Source organism: Equus quagga, chromosome 13 (genome assembly GCF_021613505.1).
Source record: "Equus quagga isolate Etosha38 chromosome 13, UCLA_HA_Equagga_1.0, whole genome shotgun sequence".
Classification (NCBI taxonomy): Eukaryota; Metazoa; Chordata; class Mammalia; order Perissodactyla; family Equidae; genus Equus; species Equus quagga.
In genome coordinates this window covers 95,971,926-95,986,854 of record NC_060279.1, presented here as the reverse complement: position 1 = coordinate 95,986,854, position 14,929 = coordinate 95,971,926, and the positions used below count along the sequence as shown (strand labels likewise).

The 14,929-nt window shown below is 47.5% G+C and overlaps 1 pseudogene; it reads left to right on the top strand.

Moving 5' to 3' along the window:
• Window positions 1–9,965: 9,965 nt before the first annotated feature.
• On the top strand, window positions 9,966–13,352 carry LOC124250377 (carcinoembryonic antigen-related cell adhesion molecule 6-like; annotated as a pseudogene).
• The last annotated feature ends 1,577 nt before the right edge of the window (window positions 13,353–14,929 follow it).

Genomic DNA, 14,929 nt, shown 5'->3' with positions numbered 1-14,929 from the left:
TTGCAGAAAGAACAGCTTTGCATGATGGAGTGAGAATCCTCCCAAGATGCTTGTCTAGGCGAGAACGTGCAGGTGAGAGTTCTGGCAGGCTTCCCTTCATTTCATCACTGTCCAATATGCGAGCCACTGTCTGCAAGAGGCTACTGAGCAAATGAAATGGGGAGAGTCCCAGTTGACCTCTGTTGCTGTGTAAAACACACAGCAGATTTCAAAGACTTAGAATGAAAAAAAGACCAAAATATCTCATTAATAATTTTATGTTGATTACATGTTTAAATTATAATACAAGGACAACTTAAAAGATAATAAAATGAAATGAATTTCACCTGTTCATTTTCACTTTTTTTTTTTTTTAAAGATTTTATTTTTTCCTTTTTCTCCCCAAAGCCCCCCGGTACATAGTTGTGTATTCTTCATTGTGGGTTCTTCTAGTTGTGGCATGTGGGACGCTGCCTCAGCGTGGTCTGATGAGCAGTGCCATGTCCGCGCCCAGGATTCGAACTAACGAAACACTGGGCCGCCTGCTGCGGAGCGCGCGAACTTAACCACTCGGCCACGGGGCCAGCCCCTGTTCATTTTCACTTTTTAAGCGTAGTGTCTTAGTTTGCTACTTTTTAAGTATAGTGTCTTAGTTCAAGTGTACTTCACTAGCTGGCATAGCAAAGTCCCACAAACCAGATGACTTAGAACAAACAGAAACATACTGTCTTACAGTCCTTGAGGCTGGAAGTCTGAGATCAAAGTATCGACAGCATTGGTTCCTTCTGAAGCCTGTGAAGAAATGTCTGTCACTCTCATAAAATCAATCAATCAAACAACAAATAAACAAACCCTTCTGTGACTTCCTACTACATTCAGTCCAAAGCAAAGATTCCTTCAGGTGACCCTCAAGGCCCTGTAGGATCTGACCCCCATACTTCAGGCACGCTAGCCTCTCTCAGTTTTGGGAGACGTGAGTGTGGCTGTGAGTAGGGAGGGTGGGTCTCTAGATCCTTCCATTCCTTGGACTACATCCCCATTTCCATGAATTTTGTCGTAAGGTCTTGTAGACTAAATCTCCTGAGCATTTTCTGCAGGAAGCGTCCCTTTGGTGTAGCTATTTGTACGTGGCAGCCCTGCTAGGATTATTTGCAATGCCTGGTCCAACAGCTTTAAGGACTGGGTCTCCATTTTAGTCTAAAACATAGTGAGCTGTTCATCCATCTGCCACAAATAGTGACGGAGTCTGTGATACATGCTTCTCTGAAGTCCCCACTGTGGGAGAATGGAGAATAGAAACTTAACTATGATCCTTTTCTGCTATTTTTGGAGTGCTGTTCAAAGCCACAGGTAATATTTTTATTCCATAAGATCCAGGTACTCCTACATAATTGCTTACATAATTGCTTGAGTATTTTGGTTTAGTATTATAGACTAGGACAAGGGGCCCCAATTGGCAAATCTCTGTAACCTACCATATGGCAACGATCAGTCTGACTGGTGGAATCTCTCAAAGTATACTCCAGGGAAATGTTTCTCATGTTCTCAGTGTTGTTTAGAATTACCCTGGCTGCTTTTTGAGAATGGAGATCCCTGGACTCCATGTTCTTATGGCCAAGCCTGAGATAAATGGGGCTGGGGTGGGGATATGTTCTTCTTCTTCTCGAGAGAAGCTGCAAGGTGCAGGTAAAGGGCCTTAAGGTGAAGTTCTAACATGGGAGAGACAGGAAGATTAAGAAGAATGATCCAATCTATGACATGACCCCTCGTTTACTGGATGTGGGAGACCTAACCATGACTCCCTGCATTTAAAATAAATATTTGTTAAATGATTCTCAAATTTTCTAACCTTGAGATTTCATGTTTGTGCAGGCGCCCATCACACACACAATGACACACATACACACACACTCAGACACCCCTCAGGGACATTACAGGATCGTGGACTACACCAGTCAGGCATCAAGAGCAGAACAGGTACAGTGAATGACCCACAGGGTGTCCCTGGGGAAATCAGCTCAGAGGCTGTCCTGAGGGTTGAAATGGGACTAGGGGTGACAGCAGGTGTCTCAGAGGCATAAGGGGTCTTCAGGGAGGAGGGAGGACATCAGGGAGCTGGATAGTGATGTCAAGGGAGGAAGGCTCACTATTCCCAACAGAGAACACATCTCTCTACAACAGCTGTGCATACAGAGGATGCCCTTGGCCAGGCTTCCGGTACCTCAGCCTGAACACCAACCCTGATACAAGGTGCAGAATTTGCAGTCTGTGTTTCAAATGGGTGAGATTGAGATTGACAGTGACATCAAGGGGAATCTATAATTCCAAGCTCAAAAGCCTGGCCTATGAAGTGAGAAAATATCCGTGCTTCCTCTATTAAATTCCCAAGGTAGCACTGCTGTCATCTAAATTAGCTGCAAGTTCAGTCATTCCCTGGGCTCCTCCTCCGCAGATCCTCTTGCAGACACATAGGGTGGCCCACAATTGTCCCTTCATCTCTGATTTGTTCAGTTGCTGCCACCTCCTCACAGATGACAGATAATTTGGATGATGGAGACTGAAAGCCTCATCCCATAGGTGACCGGGAAGAAAGGCCTTGGCATCCAGACTGGTGAGGACAGGGGGGTAATGACCATTCTGAAGATCTGGGGGTATTGGTAAAGGCAAGCAGTCAAACAGAGCTACCCAAGTGTGATGGGGACAGAGAGTTGATGCAGGACTGGGTGAGGAACTAGAACAGAGGGGCCTCAGCCAGAAGCACTGAACTGGGAAGTTCTTGAATGTTTGCAGGGAAAAGGCTGGATTCCCCAGAGGAAATGACTCAGCTGCAGCAACTGAGTGGCCTGTGCGCTCCTGTCTGCTCATGATCTACCACTCATTCCTACAGCAGTAGCAGCCTCTCCTCACATCCACCTGCCCAAACTCATTGTGCCCCTTCACTGTCCAACTCCACCTGAAGGGACTCTGGGGTTTCTTTCCTGCACTGCAGGGAGGGGGAGGGAAGGCTGAGTTCACCAAAAAACAGACCAGCAATGGTGTCCTGAGAGGTGGGGTAGGCAGACCCCAGGACCTGAGTCGTGATCTGGAGTTGATGGTGAAGCCCAGAAACTAACAGCTCCCTCAGGCCTTGACAGAACTGTTCCACGCTGAATGACACCTCCCTGATTCTTCCCAGTAGGAAGGCTCTTGAAATACCTGAGAGGGCCAGTCTCCTACTCTGGAAGGTACAGCCTGGAATATTCCACAGCAGCACTGCCAGGGCCCACATGCACAGATCCTAACTGACAGAACCTTCAGGGCCACAGGCTCATAGTCATTTTCCCCAGTGCCCACACTTGTGCATGGGCACGTTGGCCCTGAGTGTCTAGCGTCATTGTCTACTGTGCTTGGAATCATCTCCCTCCCCAGTGACTTGGGCCCTGGCATTGGTTCCAGGTCACCAGTCCAGGAGGCCACATCCTCCGATGGGAGATTCCTCCCTGGGGTCCCTGATGTCTTTCCCAGGAGTTTCATCCAGAGCAAATGTAAGGCAGATTTGCGGGCTGGGTGTTGTGGCAGTAGAAAAATTTGCATTAGTCTCAGGTGATGGAAAAGATCCACAGGAGTGCAAGGAGGAGCATGAGTGCCCTGTAGTGATCGTTTCTGCTGGAAGAAGAGCAAAAGGGCCAGGAGAGCCGAGAGATTTGGGCTGACCTTGCATAAAGGGCACAGTCAGGTTCCAAAGGAGGCATGTGTAGGGGTGATTACCTTATGGCTGCCTGTAGTTTACCAGCTGGAAGACTGGTTTTTCAAAGCGTGTAACTCCAAGTCAAAATAGCACCACTGGGTTGTAATGCAGTCAGATGAGGGACATACTATAGACATTGGGATGAAAAAATACATGACAACAAATCTCTATTCTATGTCATTAGACAGTCTGCTCTGTTGCTCTTACCACTGTGGCTTAGCAATGAAAGTAAAGTCATGTCTATCATTAGGAAAACATGGCATATGAAGTAGAAAATTATCTCATAGGTGTTTCTCTTTATTTTCGGAATCATATACCTGGGCATCATTCCTTAAGTAGGAATCTACTTCCAATAAATGAGTTTTCTCTGAGACTGGCCAGTGTCAGGGCCTCAATCCCAGCCCTGTGGGCTGACAGCACCCTGCCACCCAACTTGGCTCCCCTCTCTGTAGCACAGGAGCCTTTTATGCTCCCTCATCTTGAGGAGAGGGGTTCTTTTTACTGTTCTCACCATTCACCCATTCACTCATACGCTGGTCAGAAACTCTTGCCCATCTTGGATTTGATACTTCAATTACTGACCTCTGTTTTTGTCCTTCATGTATCTGAACATTGTGACAGGATGTGCCTCTACTCTTCATTTTCTGGAGAAATTTCTCAAAAACAGTTGCCTTCATCAACCTTCAACAGACCTCCACTTAGTGCCATCATCATTACCCAGAAGGACTTGGACACGTTGTTTGGTAGTTAGATGCATTCCAGCTCTTAGGGGGAAATCTGACTCTCTCCACAGGGATGACCAGTAGAAATGGACAAAGAGCAATTGCATTAGTGTTCACAGAAGATCTATAGGAACACATGAAAGCTTAAAATCATAGGAAAATCCATGTAAAATCCACATTCCTGTTCTAAAACATGGATCCTGGTCAGCTTTCACCATTTCTGTAAGAGAGAAACTACAAAAAGTGACATTATCAATGAACTAGAGAATGAAATATGCATCACAGTTACTGATAAAACTAAAATCGTTACTTGTTTCCTTAAAGAGCATCCAGTGCATTTTATTCATTTTCACAGTGATGCAGGTGCGCCCTTCTGTCAACATGCTTTCTACAGTTTTGTGACCTGGTAGAAACGGTTCTCCTTTTCCCTTGAAATCTCAAGTACAAAATTAGAGGTGGCTACTAGGTGTTCGCCCAGAACCTTCTGCCTGTGACCAGCAGCAGGAGGAGCTATCTTGCAGTTCTCATGGTCCGCAAGACGGTGGAGGCACCCTGGGCTGTCCTTGCACCCTGATGTTCCCGTGTCCCTGGGATGCTGATGGGCAGGCGTGGGGCTCACAGCCAGAAAGTTGCAAGCTGTCTTTGCGGCTCCTTCCCAACCATCACCAGAACCCTGTGCTCTTCGCCTCCAACTGCTTCCAGTGACACTGGGAAGTTCTGGAAGCTGTATGCCTACTGGAAAACACTGAATCCCTGCTCATCTCTCATGAGCAGCTCTTGGGAGCACCTGGACCCTGGAGCCACCCTCCAAGATTCCACCAGAGAGACCTTCCAGTTCCTTCAGGTGGTGGTCCCTGAGAATTGGATGCCCTTTCCCACAAGGCACCTCGATCTCATCAGCAGGCCTTTCTCTCAGTTGCAGGGAACATCACATGGGTGGAGAGTTTGGCTAGCTTGACACCTAACAGCCTGTCTTCTCAGCCAGGGAGACAGTGCTGAGGCCTCAGGCAGTGCCAGGATGAGAGAAAGAGGTTTGACAAGGTAAGTGCTGTGAGAGCAGGAGGCAGAGCCAGGGCACCGGCCACTACAATTAATCTCTGATGAGAGATGAGGACAACACAAGGTTCCTTCCTTGTGTCTAGGGGACTCTAAACAGAAGTGTCCACTCCAGCCAAATATCTGTGAAGATGATACCTGAGCCAGGCCAGATATGCAGCCATCCCTGTCTGTATGCAGTAACAGATGCTTAACCAACAGTGTTAAATGGATGAAGGAAACCATACATGGGAAGCCTGTCACTCCCTTGTGACACTTGTGGGTCACAGTATGTTTTGTGGAGACACAGGGGCACTGCCATCAGCATGGGAGGAGGCCAGCAAGTGCCCATGGGTGTCTCAGAGATTGGACTGTACCCCTTGCAGAGTCAGGAGGGAAGACCCTGACCTCTTAACAGAGAGGGGTCATTTACCATTCATCAAAGAAAATCACACTCCTTCCCCATCTCTACCTTGTGAGTAAGTTCTCCTCTCCCCAGAAGCCCTGGGCCAGGAAGGTGTGTCCTTCCTCTTCTCACAGAGACCTGACCTGATACAAACTCTGGCTACTCTGTGAAGGAAAATTTACAACCAAGGGAGTTTGGAGCCTCAGAGTTTGGATCACAAAGAAGTCATGGGGTGACGCCTCATCCCCAAGCTCCCTGGTTTGTGGGGACACTTGGCTGTGGTCCCCTGAAGACATCTCACCAGCCCATGGAGTCAGGGGGAAGGAGGAGAATTTCTCATCCAGCATGGGACGGGAGAACCTGGAGGTGTGTTTGCTTCCATCCCAGAGGTGCTGAGGGTTCCACGGGGGCCTTCCCTTCTCTAACAGAGGAACCCATGGGATCCCCTGGCTCAGTCTCTATGTGGAGCAGTTCCAATTCCAGGGCCCTGTTAGGGTATGTAGAACAGAAGACAGACAAGGACACAGATGACTCAGAAGTAATGCCCCATTGCTGTGATGGGAGAAACACAGGCCATTCTGGGGACCATCCCTCCAGGCCTTAAGACATCCTAGCATGCCTTGAGACCTCAAAGGACCACTCACTGGATGTTTCCTTTGAAGCTTGGAGGCAGAGAGCTCCTCCTGAGGCAGCACATCCACCAGGCAGCCCAGGACACTGGATCAGGAGTCCATTGGACAATGCCTGTCTTCTCCCTGGGCTCACCCTGCATTGGGATGGAGTAGGGCAGCCTGGGGCCCACAGAGAACAGAACCATGGCTGACAGGTGTCTCAGCATTAAGGTCAGAGCCCACCGCTGTCCAGGGCTCAGGGCTGACTCACACCCTCTGGAACATGGTCAATATCCCTGGTGCAGTCCCTGTCATTGGCTGCAGGTCTCCTCATGCCTTTCAGGGGGCAGCATTTGCAGACACAGACCATGTAGGGAATCAACACATGAATGTGGCTTTCTGTAATGAGGTGGAGAAGGAGGCTGATTTCTCTCTCTCTCCAACAGGTCCTTCTGAGCCCCTCCTACATGCCTGCTCTGTTCCTCCTGCCCCTTCTCAGGGCCTCAGAACACCCTGCTCTGTCAGAGGTCCCTGTGCAGCTCCCCACTCCCTGCCTGGCACCACCCATGGGGAAGGCAGGGTGACCACAAGAAAGTCAGCCAGGCAGAGGACAGAGGCCCTTAGGATGTCCAGGGAGCACATGGACAGGCTCTGAACCACAACTCAGCCAACACACATGGAGAGGGAGGGTCTTCTTGAAACCGTCCAATGAGGACCAGGGATCCCACAGTCACCTGATTTCCCATCAACATGATCTTCTCACCCAGGAAACATAGGAAACCTCCCCCCTCACACCCAGGAACTGTACCTCCTTCTGAGATGCCTTTACTTGGTCTCCGTCCCCTGAAGCAGAGTCCAGGCTGGTGACACTGGAGATAGAGGGCAGGTCCCCTCACCAGTCATCATTCAGTTTGCCCCTTTCTTACCACCAGAGCCACCTCAGTGACCTTCCTGCTGGGAGCAAATCCAACCTTAACAGAGCATCTGAGGACACTGGGTAGACCCTGGTGCCCAGCTGAGTTTCTGTGTCACAGATAAAAATAATGCTCCAGGTTTGGGGACTACTGGGTCTCTGTGTGGTGCTGACAGACCCCAAGGCCAGGACACAGCAGAAACCAATGCTGGAGTTGGCAAGTCATATTCTCAGGGGATGAGACTCCCCATCAGCCTTATAATTGAAAGTGTGCTCCTCAGGCCAGTGTATCAGCATCACATGAGACTGTTAGGTGCAGACTCTTGGGTCCACCCCACACCTTCTGGGTCAGAAGCTGCATTTTAGCAGGATCTGCAGACCCTCCCTGTGCACAGGAGAAGGAAAAAATCTGTCCCATTCCTCATATCATGGGGTCTCAGCCTGCGAGGCAACCATGTTACCAGGGCAGCTGCTAAAGTAGCCCTTCTAAGGTGTCACTTGGGCACTCACAATCTTAATCAAGTTCCACCTGTGATAGGGATGCACAGTGGGGGTGACAACCTTGTGACTACAGTTCCTGATGTGGCTCCCAGGCTCCTGCTCTGAAGTGAAAAGCCAGGTGAAGATGACAAAGGGGAAGGGTGACGGTGCACTGGGACGCAGAGCTGTGGGCACTGACCAGGACAAAACTTCCTTGGCGTGTGCTTGTTCAAAAAGTGGCACAGATGCGTGTGTGCGTGCGTGTGTTTGTGTGCGCTTGCATGTATGGGGATGAGAAGCACTGCTGAAGAAGGCAGAGGATTCAGCAGGTTTCAGGGGACAGAAATATAGATAAAAGGGCGAAGAGATAGAAGGGGATGAAGGAGGGAGGAATGAAGGGACAGGGAGGGAGGGTCCTTGGCAGAGACCCTGACCCTGGCCCATGTGAGTTGGTGAGGACTCCTGCCCATGGAGGAGGATCAGCACAGAGAGAGGAAGGACAGAAGTGCTGACCTGTTGGGGCAGAAGTGCTTGTGAGCATTTCTGGACCCAAAGCTTTTCTCACAGAAGGAGAGACAGAACAAGCAGCAGACACTGTGGAGCCCCCTTTACACCTCCCCTGCAGAGGGCATGTCCCCTGGAAGGGGCACTTGCTGACAGGTGAGAGGGGATGATTCCCTGAGAGTGGGTGGGAGGTGGGAGAACAGAGACTGGCTGTGGTTTCCTGGGGAGGACAGGGTTCTGCGTGGGGAGAGAGCACTTCTGTTTGGAACTGAGGGGGAAGCGCATGGGAGCAGAATAGGATGAAGTGTGAGTACTCAGGAACAGGAATTTCTCAGTGAACTGGAATTGGTGACAGGTAGGAAAACCTCAGTTACTGTTCATTTCCCAAGTTATTCATCACTGATTATTGAATTTTGAAAAACGATGATAATTTATGTGAGGTGACAACAAAAAATCACCTGAACCTGGGCACTAACCATCCTTACCCACCACCATCAGATATTGACAAATAAGCACTAGGATGTGGAGGGTCCTGAGAACATTCATTCATTCATCCACCAGTGTCTACAGCCGGTGTCTATATAGGGCAATGGGGGTACAAGATCAGACAAGCCTCTTCTCTCAGAGCTCACATTCCATGGGTAGGAGGACAGATAATCAAAGATATCTAGAAAGTGATGTCAGTGACTGACAAGTGCCGTGAAGGGAACAGAGCAGAGAAAGGTCAGAAATTGAAGGCCCATGGTCTTTCGAGCAGGTACTCAGGGAAGTTATCTCCCAAGGATGCCCCTGAGAGTGAGCACGGCACTGAGGGCAGAGAGGGAGTGAGCTGGGCAGACACCTGGGGAAGAGTATTGGAAACAGAGGAAATAAGTTCAGAGGGGCTGAATTAATGGTGGTCATGATGCTGACCTTGATCAGAAGGAGACACAGACATACACACTCCAAGTCTTAGAGATGAAAAATCTTGCTAGCACCCGTGGCCTCGTGTTTCCAACCCAATACATAGGCTCTCAAAGCAAATAATCAACAACCAATCTATAGCTCAGAGAGAGATTTCAGGAGCTAATGTAAGAACTAACGCAAAGGTGTTCGCTTCCCCAGAGTAGAAAACAATCCAGGGAAACATTGTTTACAGCATGGTTATATACTATTTCAGGACAAAGACCAAATATCAAGTATGATAGGAGCACAATTTGTTTTCAAAGACACAAGGAGATGTTTAGCACATACGCAGCAGGTCCACTTTCACTTCATTCTTTTGGAAGAAAGATTGTCATCAAAGTACTGGTATTGGAGTCAGAAAGGGAGCCACTCACCCCAATCTTTAAAGAGTGAATTCTTTCCTTTGGAAAGTATTTGAAGCACATGTGCAATGTGTGGGCAGAGACGCATAAGTTTGGCAGCTCTGGGAAAAACAAGGTTTACTCTGAAGCAGATTTAAACCAGAATGGCCTCTCATATCCCTCAATACTTGAAAAATTTTTATTCTTATTCTTCTCAACAAGGTCCGGATATTGATTGCTCTCTCTCTCTTCCATCCTTGTCTCACTCTTAACCGTCTGGAACCCACCCACCCCCCACTGCCCAACTCACTACTGAATCGGTGCCACCCAACGCTCTTGCAGGGAAGGATGCTATTCTTGTCACCAATCTGTCTGAGAATCTTTTAGGCTATGTCTTGTACTAAGGGGACAGAGTAGAGCCCAAACTTCAAATTCCATCATACGTAGTAGACACATAAGAAATAACCCCAGGACCTAGATACAATAGTTTAGAGAAAATATACCCTGTTGGAGCCCTGCTGTTCTAGAATGACACCCAGGAGGACACAGGATACTACACCTTACAAGTCTTAAAGAGAACTGTGCCATACGAAGTAGGAACTGAACAGCTCCATGTACACTATCAGTGATTCCTCTCTGCCCTCTGGGTGTCAGTTGGCTGAATTCTACTTCACACACACAGGATGGACAGGCCTGGATGGTGCCTACATCCCACTCTGTACTATGTCACCCATTGGGATTTGAGCATTTAGTGCAGGATACACACAGTGGAGACAAACTTTAAAAGAATGGAATTCTTTTCCTGGAAGCAAGGCCCTGATATTCTCTGCAGAGAGAAGGACCAGATGATGAGAGTAACTCAGCAGAAGGTGATCAATCTCAGCCCAGCCTCTTGGGAAAATTCCGGGGCCATGGCCCTGAGAAAGACCCTGCAGGGCTCAGTCAGAGCCTGAATGAGGGGTCCCCTGGGATCCTCACAGAGATTCTCAGCTCAGGAAGGCCTTGCCCAGACCCCTGTGGGATCCCAACTCCAGTCACCCTGGGGAGACTGTGCCAGTGTTGGCTTTTGGCCTCCTGGCAAGGGCTGAAAGAGAGCAATAATTTCCTGGCTTCCTGAGTCCCAAGTCTCCTGAGCTGTTCACCTGTTAGCGCTTAGCCCCAAGAGCCACATCTGGGCTGTGGTGGAGCTCGGACTTTCACCTGAGACCCAGGGTGGAGACCACAGATGGGCAAGATCCCCTGGCCATTAGTTGACTGCCCTGAGAGACTTAGGAGACTCCAGAGGAAGGCCAGTGTCCCCAGGGGAGGCACAGAGGAGAGAAGATGCTGTTGGCACCTCCTCGTCCACCAGGGATTAGGCCCAGGGGCATTCTCTCTCAGAATCAAACAGGAATGGTTGCCATTTATTTGGGCAGCTTCTCTCTGGCAAGGTTTAAGTCAGGCACTCTGAATACTTTAAGGTTAATTCACTGAGAACCTGGCAGTCAAATATTTATCCTACTTCACTGAGGGAAAACAGAGGCAAAGGAAGATAAAGTCATTGAACCAGGGAAACACAGAGCAAGAGCAGCAGACACGAGGATGGTCTGCAGCCACAGCCCCATCCACTCTTCCACCCTGGGGTCTTATTAGGTGTCTGTGGACTCCAAGACCAACTTCCAGCTCAGATCCTCTCTACTTATGTGTCTCCAGTTCAAAGGGAGAGATTCTGGTCTTGGGAGTGAGAGCAAGTGGAGAAATCATGTGTGTTCACTCTAGAACTAAATTCCCTGCATCAACAATCAGAGTCAGTGCAGGGAACGTCCAGGCCGCTCCCTCAGCTGCCCAATCCACACCTCCCTGCACTGGACTTGATGTCACTTATTTGTTTCCTGATATGTTGGTGTCACTCCCACTGGAGTACAAAGGAAAGACTTTGCCGTCTCACTCCCCACTCTATACCTGCAGCCAGCGCAGAGCCCACATGCAACAAACTCTCAATTGCTTTAGATGGAGGAAAGAATGAACAGTGAATGAATGAATGAGTGATCCAAAATCTCTTCGGAGACTGGAAACTGGATGCAGAGTCCTTGGAATTTGGCCACACAGGACAGGTTTTCTTACCCTCCAGGGGCTAAGGCCCATGTCTCAGGTCTTTAATGCTCTGAGAAATATTCCTTCCTGCAATTGGTCTGAGAACCTGGGGTGTTAATCACAATTTTCCCATATAGAAGAATTTTAACTTCTCCTCAAATTTGTATCTCACAACCACCAAACACAAGTGGTCCATGAGGGCCAGATTTGCAGAAAGTTTAGGCTGTCTGCTTTCATCTGTCACCCCTTCCTCATTTGTACATGTCCACATGTATAATAATCTATATTTTCTTTTTTCTCTGTGTTTTTAATGTCATAGTCAAGAAATAAATCATTGCCAAATCGCAAGTTATGAAGCTTTCCCTCTATATTTTCCTCTAATTATTATTATTCTATATAATATATATACATTATGAATATATAGAAAATAATCCATTATTATTCTATATAAGCGGGAGTGATTTTGAGTGTTGAATTTGTCTCCTGCAATTTTGATGAATTTATTAGCTGTAACAGTTTTGTGTGTGTGTGTACGTGGAATCTTTACAGTTTTTGACATATAAGATTACGTCTTATGTAAAAGTGATCTTTCTCTACTTTCTTTCCAATATGGGTGCCTTATATTTCTTCTTCTTGCCTGATTATTGTAGCTAAAACTGTACTATCTTGAATAGAAGTGGTGAAAGCAGCATCTTTGTCTTGTTCGTAATCTTAGAGGAAAGTATTCAATGTTTCACCATTGAGAATGATATTAGCTGTCGGTTTTTCACTTATAACCTTTGTCATCTTAGTTTGTTTCCTTCTATTCCTAACAGAGCCTTTTTTTATTAATACTTTAACCACTTTTCTCTAGAGATTTCGTTCAGTGTGACATGCAATCCAGAGGTCTGGAAATAAAGGTCAAGTCAGATTGAGAAATCCTTTAGATTATAAGCTCTTCAAGTCCTAAGGTTGTAAAGACTGGGCAGGGCCATCCTCATTCCATAATAAGTTATTTAACAAGAAGTAAATGCCTTCTCAGTTTATGAAAGATTTCCTTGGCTCCAGACATGGACAGGGCTGGCAAGTCTGCCTTCTCCGACATGCACAGAAGTGTTTACAGGGAATGTGGTCTGATCCCTTCTGAAGTCAAAGAAAGGTCTAGGAAAAAGTCAATGGAAGTTCACGATAGAAAAATTACATGTGATAGTGAGGTTGCAAGACCTGTGGGATGAGAAGAGGATTCTAGTGCTGATACTACACAGATGTCCAGGAGCACAGGTAAGCGGCCAACCTGAGGCTACCTGGAGATCAGAATGGGTGGTGCAGCCCTCTTCTTACAGATCATTACCTGAACAAAGAGACTAATTGTTCTGTAGGGATCAGGGCCATCCTCTGTGTCACATTTTCAGAGCTCACTGGAGTCCCATGAGTGGCGGAGATCTCTGAGGAATGAACATGGCCCCAGGCCTCCCTGAGTCAGACACCTCCTCTGTTTCTCCACAGAGCCAGTGTCAAAGCCCTCCATCTGAGTCAGCATAGGACATAAGTTCCCCAGTCACAGAACATAAGGACCCCGTGGTCCTGACCTGTCTCACAAATTACACCAGTATCTCCATCCAGTGATTCTTCATTGACCAGAGTCTATGGCTCATGGAGAGGATGAAGCTGTCCCAGTACACAGCACCCTCATCACAGACCCGGTCAGGAGGGAGGATGCCAGGGATTATCACTGTGATATCTTCAACCTGGTGGAAAGTCCTTAGACAACTTGCATTGAGCAAATAGAAGCTTGGAAAAGTGAACATACATTGTTATTATCAATGACTCAAGGTCACATTCCACTCCAGATCCCATCTCTTGGTCTCTGTTTAACCATCTCAACAGTGGAAGGACGGGCACTGTTTGTGCAATGAGGAGTGGGGGTGCAAGATAAGCTCTCAGGAATCACAGCTCTATTCCTTTTCCCTGGGGAACTATAGATGGCACCTGGACTGTGATGCAGACAATGGGAATAGACCAGAGGACACCCATAGGGATAACAACACTCATCTTTTTCTCCCTTTCTGATTTCTCCTGAACTTTTTCTAAAGTCTTCTTCAGCATTCTTATTTTCATGGCAATAGTTATTTGTGTAAGTTCAGTAAGACTCAGCCCTGCTTATTACTAGGATATCATTGGAAACATTGATGGTATAACCATGGTTTTGAGTCAAATTTCCTACTTGAAAATGATGTCCACAGGATCAGATAGGACCTCACACTTTCAGGAGCTAAGGTTGACTTGATGGGAGTTTTGGGGATCTGGAGAAGAGAGGATGTCACTCAAAGCTGGAGAGACTGCAGGTGAGTCCTGATGTCTGGGCTTCCTAATATCAAGAGACTGTTAAAACTCCCATCTGAGGTTCCTTAGGAAAGCCTGCATCAGAGGAAACTAGTGATGACTGTGCAATCCCACTGCACCTGTGTAAATAATCAGGCCAAATGGAACGAGAGCAGCCTTGTTTTAGCATCAAGAATGTTCTTCCTCAGAGATGATCTTGGATCAAAATGCAAGTGACTGTCACAGAAATGTTCTGTCTCATGGAAAAGTCCAGCAAGCACAGCCTTCTAATGATCCGATTCTGGCCCTGTTCACTGTCTCTCAGTTATTTGGCACCTCATTATAAATTGCAGGGAACTGATGGAGGTGCAGACTGAGTCTTGGCTGATAGAGATGTCCTTGTGTCTGCCTCCCATGGGGCAGAAAGCAGTATGTCATGACCTAGAGGCCTGATGTTCCTCTCAGACTCACTCAACTTTAGACATTTCTTCATGACTATAGGCCCTTGGCCTCCATTTTCTTAGAGCATTTCCTTTAGAAATATAATTACAATCTGTAATTGCAGATTCTTTCTCTGCCCTTTTGAAATGTATATAGGTCTCCATAGAATTTTCTTGCCAGGTTTAGGATCCAGGGACTGTCTTTCCCAAGGGCCTGGGCCCAACCCTTTGAAATGTAACCCTCTTGGCAGATACAGCCACTACCTCCCAGTCTTTGAGGGAGGGCAGGAGCCTACCCTCAGTGGGTCCCTTTACAACCAGTATTTAAATATACCTCCTGTCAAGAATTTATGAGAAGTTTTACTTCTCATTTGAGTAAGGCTTATTAGCAAACACAAATCACCTCTAGTTCCCTCTACTTGCTCTTGAAATCTCTCCAGCCTTTTGTTTCA